This window comes from Symphalangus syndactylus, chromosome 17, assembly GCF_028878055.3.
Source record: "Symphalangus syndactylus isolate Jambi chromosome 17, NHGRI_mSymSyn1-v2.1_pri, whole genome shotgun sequence".
Classification (NCBI taxonomy): domain Eukaryota; kingdom Metazoa; phylum Chordata; class Mammalia; order Primates; family Hylobatidae; genus Symphalangus; species Symphalangus syndactylus.
Window position 1 is genome coordinate 55,314,062 of NC_072439.2, and position 12,439 is coordinate 55,326,500.

At 35.0% G+C, this 12,439-nt stretch overlaps 1 long non-coding RNA gene across 1 annotated transcript in view; it reads right to left on the reverse strand.

The window, feature by feature from the left end:
* Positions 1-891: 891 nt before the first annotated feature.
* LOC134732895 (uncharacterized) overlaps positions 892-12,439 on the reverse strand; it is a 278,832-nt gene continuing 267,284 nt past the window's right edge. The window contains exons 3-4 of the long non-coding RNA XR_010116461.1: positions 3,869-4,015; positions 892-3,391 (exon numbers count right to left, since the gene is read on the reverse strand). This is a non-coding gene — a long non-coding RNA (uncharacterized lncRNA). The remainder of the gene's footprint in view (positions 3,392-3,868; positions 4,016-12,439) is intronic.

Below are 12,439 nucleotides of genomic sequence, written 5' to 3' on the forward strand. Positions count from 1 at the left end.
CTTAAGTAAGCCATTAGATACTTTCATCAAAAATTTGGGTGAGAAGTCTGGGTGTGAAATAGTGATTTGGAAGTCTCCATGGAGGATATAGATGTTTTAGTTGAACAGGTTGTGGTTAAAATCATTAGAATGGATAGATTGTTAAGGGCGGGGGGTGGGGGGTGTAAAAGCAAGAAGACAGTCCATGATGATGAACTTTGGAAAATACTAATACTGAATGATGGGGAAGAGGAAGAAGATACAGGAATAGGATATTTTATATTACCAAAATAAATCATCATCAAGAATTAACTTTATAATACCTTAGGCCAGAAGTTTACATAATTTGATGGTGAATATAAATAAAGTACTGTAATAATCTGTGTGCAGTCTTAATGACATACTGGATACATATTATGAAATACCAATTATTTAAAGCAGCTTTTGAAAGGAGGCCCCTTTCTAGCAGTGCACAATACCATAATAAAATACATTTCAGGAATCATCTTCTATAAACAGTATCCCTGGTAATCATTAAGATGTCATCTTGATTATGCCAAGGCCAAAACCAATGTTGGGGCTTAATATAGTTTGCATTTCTGTTTCTTCTCATCTTATGTAACCTGTATTTTTGACAGCCATTTATCTTACATTATAATAGTATAATGTACCATGACATTATATGTGTCATGACAATATTGCACTCAGTGAAAAAGCTGTTGCATCTATGGACTTGAAAACATAAATCATGAAAGCTTTGTTGCAAAAATTTATTATTTAATCAGTTTGGAAGTTGAGTGATACTTTAATTGCCTTTTTGTTTATCATTCTGATCATGATTTACACTTTACTGCTCTCCAGAGTCTGTGTTAACTAGTAAAAACAGAACATATTTTAGAGTTCACTCTTAAATCTAAGATCAAATGATATTTCAGATTATTTATTTAAAAACGATTCTACAGGCCATGCTCACAATTTATAATTGCTTAGGTGTATGTCATTGTAAAACAATAGTGCTACATTTAAAACATGTTGTTTAGAAAGAATTCGCTCATTAAAAGATCACAGAACCTCATGAAGCTTCTCATAAAACTATATGGCTTAAAATTTAACCTAGCAGTTTCATGGTCTGAAATCGTGCATCTTTTTTGACATGTTTCTCAAAAAGATAAAAAGAAAACTTGCAGAAAATTTCATTTGGGTAGGATATCAAATAATAAGATTCAATCAAAGGTATTTGAAATTTCTTCAAGATAAAATTAAAGATAAAACTGCTCCAAAAGCTATTTTAAGTAAAAGAGAAACTTCTTTTATTCTAGCACTGGTAGTTGGTTAATTTAAACTGCCTAAGTGATGACCAAAAAAAAGAGAGAAAAAAGATGCCTCATACATATCTAGAAAGCAATAAACTCATTAAAAGTTGCTTACAAAACCTTCATAGGTTTTTCAAGCTTTAATAAAATTCCAAGGCATTACTCGAATAGGCCAGATGATTGAAAAGGTTATTTAGATAGAACTATCTCATGACTTACAACATAACACACATGATATATATTATTTTATTCTGTTAGCAAGTCAAGACATAAAATGATTGGCAGGAGTTCCTTATCAGAACAGAATCTCTTAGAACTAGAAATGAATGCCTTTTTCCACACACGAACTCTTTGGCTGCATAAAAGTATCCATGGAAACCCTTACCTGTTAGTTCTAATATGCATATACAAGGTTATTTTCTTTTCCATTTTATTTCAACAAAAACGTGAATGGAATAGAAAGCACTGAACTACTAGAAACTTCCAAGTCCTTACATAACAGTTTTTGACAAAAAGCTCATTATATTTTTAATAGTTTCTATTTGGCACAAGACCAAATGACTTTACAGAATATGTTCATCAATAGATGTAACAAGGATTATTAAATGTCCTACTATGCTTATGGATACAAATTTATGTTTTTATTATTCAGCTTAGGAACCAAAGGTGGTGCCCATTCAATTTAAATGATATTTTATCATTTTTCAGTCAAATAAAATATATAGTGAAAAAAAAAGTACCTGCTAAAGCTTCCTAAAAGCTAGCTTGCATCTAGATAAGGTGTGGAATTGAAGGCAGAAGCTAGAGAGAGTTGATGATTGCAGAAAAGCCAAGACCACGGTGTTTATTCAGAACAGTTTTTAATTGGAAAGTTCATGGAATGAAAGAACTATGGAAACAAATGAAGTGCACCCAGATGCGAACAAGAAAAGTATATTTAATAAGGATATTTATTCAGAGCTAGTATAGTAAGGAAGTTAACCGCCATTATTTGTGTTTGGCGGATACTCAAAGGCAGACAGAGGAGTAGGAAAGCTTTAGAATGGGAAAAAGGGAAGGCTTCAGGTCTGCCTGATTGGAGGCTATTGGTCTGGGGAAGTCGGAAGCCTGATGATAACTGAAAGAAAAGCATCCTATGCGGGTGGTTAGGCAGCATATTTGTCTTTCTCCAGTTGGTCCAAAGCTGGAAGTGGGGGAAGGGGGCTAAAAATTATGAAAGTTGTCCATTATTGATCAGGTCCTGACCATTTTGGGCTAATTGCCATGGAGGCTGTGGTCTTGCTCTGGTTATTGCAATTTGTGGCTTAGAATTCTATTTCAATGTATGGTGTGACTGTATATTCGGTCTCTCAGAACTAAAGGCTAGTGATGTCATCAATTAACTAAAAAAGCTGAGCTCTGAGGCAGACGTTAAAGCAAAGTAAAGAAAGTGGACTGGGTATTTAAAAAATGAGTAATAAGAGAATGGTAGCAGCAAGAGAAAATTTTTAAAAATGGAAATAAATGTGTGAACCACAGTTTGGGAATAAGGGTGGAGATGGGGCAGAAAAAACAAAAGCAAGCAGGCTAACGGTCTTTTTGTATCTCTCTTCTGAAAGGTGAGGTATCAAGAAATAAAATTCAATCAAAGATACTTGAAATTCCCATATGCGACACTGAATTTATCACAGCAGGCTCATACATTTTTCACTGAGTTAAGAAATATTCAATTAAATGGAAATATCAAACACATAGGATAGTTAATTTAATGAAATATGAAAGCCCTTTGATATTTCAGTTGATATCTCTTAACATTGTGAGCCAGTATTTGTGTAGCAGGGCTCTTCTTTCAAAACTAGATTAAATTATATGTTTCTCAGGTTGGTCCTGGAGATCAAAATGTCTTTACTCAAGGGCATGCAGGCAAAAGAACAAGCATATTTATCATGGAACATTCAATAGTCCTTTACTGTCTTATGCATCAGATCTTCTGTCCAAACTTCCCACGGATTGCTCCAGTCCTGCAGATCTGGATCATTCTCTGTTCCCAAGCCCATCTGTGTTCTGTTGGCAGCTGAGAGATTGCATACTGTAATCTCTCTCTCTCTGATGTATGTCTTCTAAGAAATCCAAATATAAAGAGCAACACAAGTTTATTGATTTTACTTTTACATATGAAAAGTTGCAATGTTACAAGTGATTCTGGAGTTGTGGGAAATTAAACATGTGCAAGAGGGGCCTCAAATCAAAGGCCAGGATGTGGTCCCTAGTTCTTAGCTCCAGTGTGACTCCAACAACCTCCAGTAGAGATAAAGGCAGCATCTCGCCATAATTATTCAGTTCTACTGTCCACCAAGAGGAGAATAAAATAATTCTTTTCATTGTTTTTTTCATTTTAAAAGCATTCTTTCACTTTTTAAAGCACCTTTGAGGTAATCCTGGATCTGCTTTATAAATGTTATGAATCATATAGGCAGTAAAACAACGGAGAGGGGGAATTAGCAATAAGATTATGCTATTTGGTTAATTTCATAATGTAATATTTTTCCCCTTAATTTACTCAATATTGGTAATTAGTAATGTTGTTTTTAACTTACCTTATAAAATATGGTCTTGGATTTTAGGACAATCCTTGGTATGAGGGAACATTTTTCGTTTGTCCTCTTCCTTTGTAGGGGTACTCAGGACTTTGAATGCATAGGCACAGTTCTGCTGCGCACTTTCTACACAAATCTTGACCAAGCCTGCGAGTATGGGCAAATATTTATTCAGACCAATAGGTAGACTTTGGCATTGACCTGGCACCCAGAGCGCCCAAAGTAGTTGCTGTTCTATATATTCACCAACCACCTGTCTTCACCCCAAACTTTACCTTATGAACAGATTTCTATTAATTTCTTTTTTTTTTGTCATATATGCTAAACCCCAACAATTTTAACTCAGCTTCTCTTTGTCATGTACTTTATTGCAGGAGATAGGGGAAGACTCTGTTGTTCAAACGTGTAGGGAGCACATCATGTTCAGACAGAGCTCACTGAAATCATAATGCAGGCCCTTCCTTGAGAAAGGGCTACTGATCTACCTCTCCAAGCAACTGCTTGTAAAGCCAAACTGAATTGAATGGGCAAGTGATTTTCAAACCAGTTATGGATATTACATAACAGCTTCTCATGCACATGGGACACGGAGTCTCACTCTGTCGCCAGGCTGGAGTACAGTGGCGTGATAACGGCTCATAAAAACCTCCAACTACCCGGTTCAAGAAATTCTCCTGCCTCAGCCTCCTGAGTAGCTGGGATTACAGGCACTCACCACTATGCCTAGCTAATTTTTGTATTTTTAGTAGAGACGGGGTTTCACCATGTTGGCCAGGATGGTCTGGATCTCCTGACCTCGTGATCCGCCAACCTCAGCCTCCCAAGGTGCTGGAATTACAGGCGTGAGCCACCGTGCCCGGCCAACATTTTTGCTTTTTGAAAGACACTGATGGGTATGAAAAAAATCTACAGATTAAGAGAAAATAATTGCAAATTATACATTTGATAAAAGATTCATATCCAGATTACTTAAAACACTGTCAAAATTCACTGCTAAGAAAACAGGCAATCCCATAACAATTCTGGCAACAATTTGAACATATATTTCCAAAAATAAAAGATATGCATAATATATTAAAACATAAAAATGTGTTCAAATTGTTTTCATCAAAGAAATGTAAAATTGAAACCACAGTGATATACCACTGGACAGCACAGTAGTGCTTAAAGTGAAAAAGGCTTATCATAATAAGCGTTAACAAGGATGTGGAGAGACTGAAACTTTTACAATTCTGACAGGTAATGTAAAATGGTAGAACCACTTTCAGCCACAGTTTGTTGGTTCTTAAAAAGTTAAACACGTAGCTATTATATGTTCTAGCCACTCCACCCCTATACATTTACCTAAGATAAATGAAAATATATGTCTATTCAAACACTTGTACATACATATTCATATCAACTTTATTTGGAAACAACTCCAATTTTTATCAACCAGTAAATGGATAGAAAATTCTGGGATATCCATGCAATATTTTTTATTCAACAATAATAACTAATGAGTTGGCCGGCATGGTGTCTCATGTCTGTAATCCCAGCATTTTGGGAGGCCGAGGCAGGCGGATCACTTGAGGTCAGGAGTTCGAGACTAGCCTGGCCAAAATGGTGAAACCCCATCTCTACCAAAAATAAAAAAAATTAGCCAGGTGTGGTGGCGCATGCCTGTAATCCTGGCTACTTGGGAGGCTGACGCAGGAGAATCACTTGAACCTGGGAGGTGGTGGTTGTAGTGAGCTGAGATCATGCCACTGCACTCCAGCCTAGGTGACAGAGTGAGACTCTGTCTCAAAACAAACAAAAACCAAAAAAACCTTTTAGTTATTGATATCCGTACAACATAGATGAGTTTAAAAAATAACTAAGCAGTGTAAAACAAGTCACACAATAAAAAGAGAACACATAGTTTGATTTCATTCATATAAAATTCTAGAAAATACAAACTAACCTATAGTGACAAAAAGCACACCAGTGGTGAGAGTTGATGAAGGGAGAGATGAGAAAGAGAGATTATAAAGGGACATGAGGTAAGTTTGGATGTGATGGATATTCTTATTTCCTGCTCATATTTTCTGGGTGTATATATCTGTCCCAATTTATTAAATTGTACATTTTAAAGATATGCAGTTTATTTTATGTCAATTGTACCTCAATATAGTTGTAAGGAAAACAGCAACATGGTGGTCTTTGAATTCCTCACCTTTAAAATAAGAAAGTCAAACTATAATTATCTCTGAGGACTAAAATTCTGTGATTCTGTAAGCAAGAAGGCTAAAGATGAGACCCAAAATGTAGGAGATTGTACATACAGTGTTGTTAATGTCTTGCTGAAACTGCAGAATAAGAACATGTATTACTAGGTAATGAGAGTATTTCCCCTAAAATAAAATGGATTCTAGTTTGTGGCTCTTTGGCCTAGGGGTGGGGAAAATCTTCCTCCTTCTAGTCCTAATGGTGATGGCCAGCCATTCTTAGCTACGTGGAGATAGGCTGGAAGGGAACAGCAAAACAGACCTGCAAGTTCTCAGTGACAATGACATTGACCATAGCTGCTACAGTCAATGTCATTGTCACTGAGAACTTGTGTGGAGATATGTCAAGATCCAGGGATATGTGACAATCAGGGTAGTGGTAAGGAATATCCTAAGTTCCAGGAGTCATGTATGAGTTTTGGGTTTTATACCAAGGTAGCAGAATTTCCAGAGAAATCCTTTTGAATAGAGAGGAGGAAAATGGATCTCTTGAGTCTCAATCACCAAAGGAAGTGGCAAGGCAGCAATTCAAGAAGGCCAGCTTGGACCTGGCAGACTACGTCCTGAGCACATGTGAGAAAGTACTTCTTGAATCACTGTATCAGCAGAAAAGAAGAATTTGGAAATATACCTACATTGACAGCATTTCTTTATGTATCTCAGATAAAGCATATAGTTTAATAGGTTAGGGCCAATAATGCAATGGTTAGAAGAGTAGACATGAATTCCTAGTGCCTTTCTTAACCTTCTTCAGCATACATGCATTATAAAATAATGCAGGGATTTAAAAATCGTGTTATACTCCTGACCCACATACCACTATAACCCATAATTATACTGTTTCTGCTCACTTAGCAACTAGCCTATATCTTATATATAGCTCATAGTGCAAGACAGCTTTCAGTGGAAGATCTTTAGAAATATGATTAAATACCATCCTGATATTTGGGAAATTAACATCAGATTATTGTCTTGAAATATCACCTAAGAATTATTTCATGTCATGTGTACTTTGAACCATATGAAACTGCTCTTTTAATAGATCAAATATGGTTTAAAATTAGAAATTTCATGATTCAAAATCAAAAGGGAAAGAAGGAAGGAGGAAAGGAAAAAGAAAAGTCAGAATGACAAAGAGAAGAGCCATAGATGTTATTTCAAGCCATCAATGTGCATTAAAGAGATAGTTCTCAAATGTAGACTATTAATATGAACTGCAAATACAATAACTTCAGATACATGATTTACAACTGATTAAACTTGTTTCAAGTTATTTTATATTAGTTACCACTATTGTTGGACCTGCTTCCACAGATCACATATTTTGGCAGAGATATCAGTTGCTTTTATTTTATTCCTTTTTTCTTCTCCTAGAGCCTTCAGATGAGATATATTATTACTTATGGAGAAGAGGAATAAAATAGACATTTTTCTTTGACATTTGCTATGAAACTGTAAATTGGACTATACTACAGCTATTTCAAGAGGTCATTTTTCATGGTTTTTGAAGACAGGAAAAGTGATTAATGTTAAGAAGGCCTTGACATAGGAATTTAGTGTCCTTGAGCTCTGTATAACTACCTTCTCTAAAGCTGCTAACACACTGCAAGCAATCAATGACTCAATAATATAAATTTATAAAACACATGGTACACACATACACACACGTACACACGTATGTGACCTTCCAGAAATTGTTCATGTGTTAGAAATGAACATTTTTTGAAGGCTGTAGGTTACCATGGAAATCTGCTGTTGATGCTCACTCCATTGACACATTCGTTCCTAGAAAAAAACTAAGCTCTGATTCCTTTACCAGTGTCGTTTAATAATACCGTTGTGCTCAAATACTACATCTTATTTATTCTATCTAACTATATTTTTGTACTCATTAACCATCCTCTTTTCCCCCTACACCCACTACACTTCCCAGCCTCTGGTAACCATCATTCTACTCTGTATCTTCATGAGTTTAATTACTTTGATTTTTAGTTTCCACAAATAAATGAGAACATGCAACGTTTGTCTTTCTGTGCTTGGCATATTACACTTAATATATCCTCCAGCTCCATCCATGTTGTTGCAAATGACAAGATCTCATTCTTATTATGGCTGAATGGTATGCCATTTTAGATGCATACTGCATTTCCTTTATGTGTTAATCTGTTGATGGATACTTAGGCTGATTCCAAATCTTGGCTACTGCAAATAGTGCTGCAATAAAAATGGCAGTACACATATCTCTTTGATACACTGATTTACTTCTTTTGGGTATATACCCTAGTAGTAGGGTTGCTGGATCATATGGTAGCTCTATTTTTAGTTTTCTGAGGAATCTCCATAGTGACTGTACTAATTTACATTCCCACCAACAGTGTGTAAGGGTAACGTTTTCTCCACATCCTCACCAAAATTCATAATTGCCAGTCCTTTGTATAATATAAAAGCCATTTTAACTGGTATGAAATGATATCTAATTGTAGTTTTGATTTGCATTTTCCGGATGTTCAATGCCATTGAGCACCATTTCATATACCTGTTTGCCATTTGTATGTCTTCTTTTGAGAAATGTCTACTTAGATGTTTTGCTCATTTTAAAAATTGGATTAGTAGATTTTTTCCTATTGAGCTGTTTGAGCTGCCTATATATTCTGGTTATTAATCCCTTGTCAGATGTTTAGTTGGAAAATATTCTTTCAATTTGTGAGTTGTCTCTTCACTTTGTTGATTGTTTTGTTTGCTGTGCAGAAGCTTTTAAACTTGATGTGATCACGTTTATCCATTTTTGCTTTGGTTACCTGTGCCTGTGGGGTTTACTCAAGAAATCTTTGCCCAGATCAATGTCCTGGAAAGTTTCCCCAATATTTTTAGTAGTTTTATAGTTTGAGGTCTTAGATTTAAGTTTTTGATTCATTTTGATTTGATTTTTGTATATGGTGAGAGATAGGGGTCTAGTTTCATTCTTCTGCATATGGATATCCACTTTTCCCAGCACCATTTATTGAAGAGACTATCCTTTCTTCAATGTATTTTCTGGGTACTTTTGTTGAAAATGATTTCACTGTGGATGTATGGATTTATTTCTGGGGCTTCTATTCTGTTCCATTAATCTATGTGTCTATTTTTATGCCAGTACCATACTGTTCTGGTTAGTATAGATCTGTAATATAATTTGAAGTAAGGGGAAGTGATTCCTCCAGTTTTGTTCTTTTTATATCAGGATGGCTTTCTGGGTCTTTTGTTGTTCCACATAAATTTTAGTTTTCTTTTTCTATTTCTGTGAAGAATGTCATTGGTTATTTTTATAGAGATTGCATTGAATCTGTAGTTTGTTTTGGTGTGTGGACATTTTAACAATATTGATTCTTCCAATTCATGAACATAGAGTATCTTTCCATTTTTGTGTCCTCCTCAATTTCTTGCATTAGTGTTTTATAGCTTTCATTACAAAGGTCTTTCACTTCTTTGGTTAAGTTAATTCCTAGGTATTTGATTTGTAGCTACTGTAGATGAGATTACTTTTTCAAGTTGTTTGCCATTGGCATATAGAAATGCTACTGATTTTTGTACATTGATTTTTGTATCCTGCAACTTTACTGAATTTGTTTATCAGTTCCAATAGTTTTTGGTGGAGTCTTTAGGTTTTTCCAAATATAAGACCATATCATCTGCAAGGGCAATTTGACTTTTTCCTTTCCAATTTGGATGCCCTTTATTTCTTTCTCATGTCTGATTGCTTTAGTTGGGAATTGCAGTACTATGTTGAATAACAGTGGTGAAAGTAGACATCCTTTGCGGGCGTGGTGGCTCATGCCTGTAATCCCAGCACTTTGGGAGGCCAAGGCAGGTGGATCATGAGGTCAGGAGATTGAGACCATCCAGGCTAACACAGTGAAACCGTGTTACTAAAAATACTGTACTAAAAATACAAAAAATTAGCTGGGCGAGGTGGCGGGCACCTGTAGTCCCAGCTACTCGGGAGGCTGAGGCAGGAGAATGAAGTGAACCTGGGAGGTGGAGCTTGCAGTGAGCCGAGATCGTGCCACTGCACTCCAGCCTGGGTGACAGAGCAAGACTCCATCTCAAAAAAAAAAAAAATAAATAAAGTGGGCATCCTTGTCTTATTTCAGATCTGAGAAGAAAGGCTTTCAGTTTTTCCCTTTTCAGTATGATACCACCTGTGGGTCTGTCACACATGGCTTTCATTATATGTGTCAGTCGTTTTTATGTGTCTAGAAATTTATCCATTTATCATTATATTCAGGTACGTTCCTCATATACCCAGTTTTTTAAGGATTTTTATCATGAAGGGATGTTAAATGTTATCACATGCTTTTTTCAGCATAAATTGAAAAGATCATATGGTTTTTGCCCTTCATTTTGTTGATGTGATGTGTCACATTGATTGATTTGCATATGTTGAACCATCCTTGCATCCCTGGAATAGATCCCACTTGGTCATGAATAATCAATCATCTTTTTAACGTGTTGTTGAATTCAGTTTGCTAGTATTTTGTTGAGTATTTTTGTATCAATGTTCTTCAGGGATATTGACCTGTATTTACTCTCTCTTGTCTCTTTTTAAAAATGTATCTGTGTCTACTCTCTCTGTCTCTTTTTTAAGATGTATCTGCATCTAGGGTAATACCAGCCTTGTGAAATGAGTTTGGAATTGTTCTCTCTTTCTTTATTTGTTGAAATAATTTGAACAGAATTGGCATTATTTCTTCTTTAAATGTTTGGTAAAATTCAGCAGTGAAACAACTGCATCCCAGGATTTTCTTTGCTGGGAGGCATTTTATAACAGCTTTAATGTAATTACTTGTTATTTTTCTATTCAGATTTTGGATTTTTTCATGGTTCAATCTCAGTAGATTGTATGTATCTGGAAATTTCTCTGTTTATTCTAGGTTTTCCATTTTATTGGCATATAATTGCTCATAGTAGCCTCTAATGACCCTCTGAATTTTGCCATATCAGTTGTAATATCTCTTTTTTCATCTCTATATTTATTTAGGTCTTCTTTCTTTCTTAATCTGGCTAATGGTTTGTTGATTTGTTTTTATCTTTTCAAAAACCCACTGTTCATTTTTAAAATCTTTTGTATTTTTTCTTTTCATTTTCATTTATTTCTGCTCTGATCTTTATTATTTCTTCTACTAATTTTGGGTTTTGTTTGCTCTCTTTCACTTTCTAAAGATACATTATTAGGTTGTGTATTTGAAGTTTCTTTCTTTCAGCATTCCACTTAGTACTTCTTTTGCTGTATCCCATAAGTTTTAATATGGTGTGTTTCCATTCTCATTTGTTTTGAAAAATTTTAAATTTCCCTTTGAATTTCCTTATTGACCTATTGGTCATTCAGGAACATATTGTTTAATTTCCATGTGTTTGTATAGTTTCCAAAATTCCTCTTGTTATTGATTTTTTGTTGTGATTAGAGAAGATACTTGATATGATTTCAATTTTTAAAAAAATTTTTAAGACTCGTTTTTGGCTTAAGATATGGTCTGTCTTTGACAATGCTGAGGAGAAGAGTGTGTTTTCTGCAGCTGTTGGATGAAATGTTCTGTAAATATCTATTAGGTCCATTTGGTTAAGAGTACAGATTAAGTCTAATGTTTCTTTATTGATTTTCTGTCTGGATGATGATTGGTCCAATGCTGAAAGTGGGGTGCTGCAGTCTCCAGCTATTATTATTTTTAGGTCTATCCCTCTCTTTGGCTATAATAGTATTTGTTTTATATATCTGGGTGCCTAGTGTTTGGTGCATATGTATTTTCAACTGTTACATCCCCTTGCTGAATTGGCCCCTTTATCATATAATGACCATCTTTGTCTTTTTAAAATAGTTTTTGTCTTGAAACCTACCTTGTTGGATATAAGTATAGCTACTCCTGCTTTTTTTAAATTTTATTTGCATGGAATATCTTTTTTCATCCCATTATTTTCAGTGTTTATTTGAGTCTTATAGGTAAAGTGTGTTTTATTTGTGTCTTACAGGCTATGTGTGTTTCTTGTAGGCAATTGATCATTAGGTCTTGCTTTATAATCCAGTCAGCCAATCTATGCCTTTTGATTGAGAAGTTTAGTCTATTTACATTTAATGTTTTTATTTATAAGCAAAGACTTACCCCTGGCATTTTGTTACTTGTTTTCTGGTTGTTTTGTGGCCTTTTCTTCCTTTCTGTCCTCCTTTTGGTGAAGATGACTTTCTCTGGTGGTATGATTTAATTTCTTGCTTTCTATTTTTTGTGTATCTATTGTATGCTTTTTAATTTGAGGTTACCGTGAGCTGTGCAAATACTATTTTATAACCCAT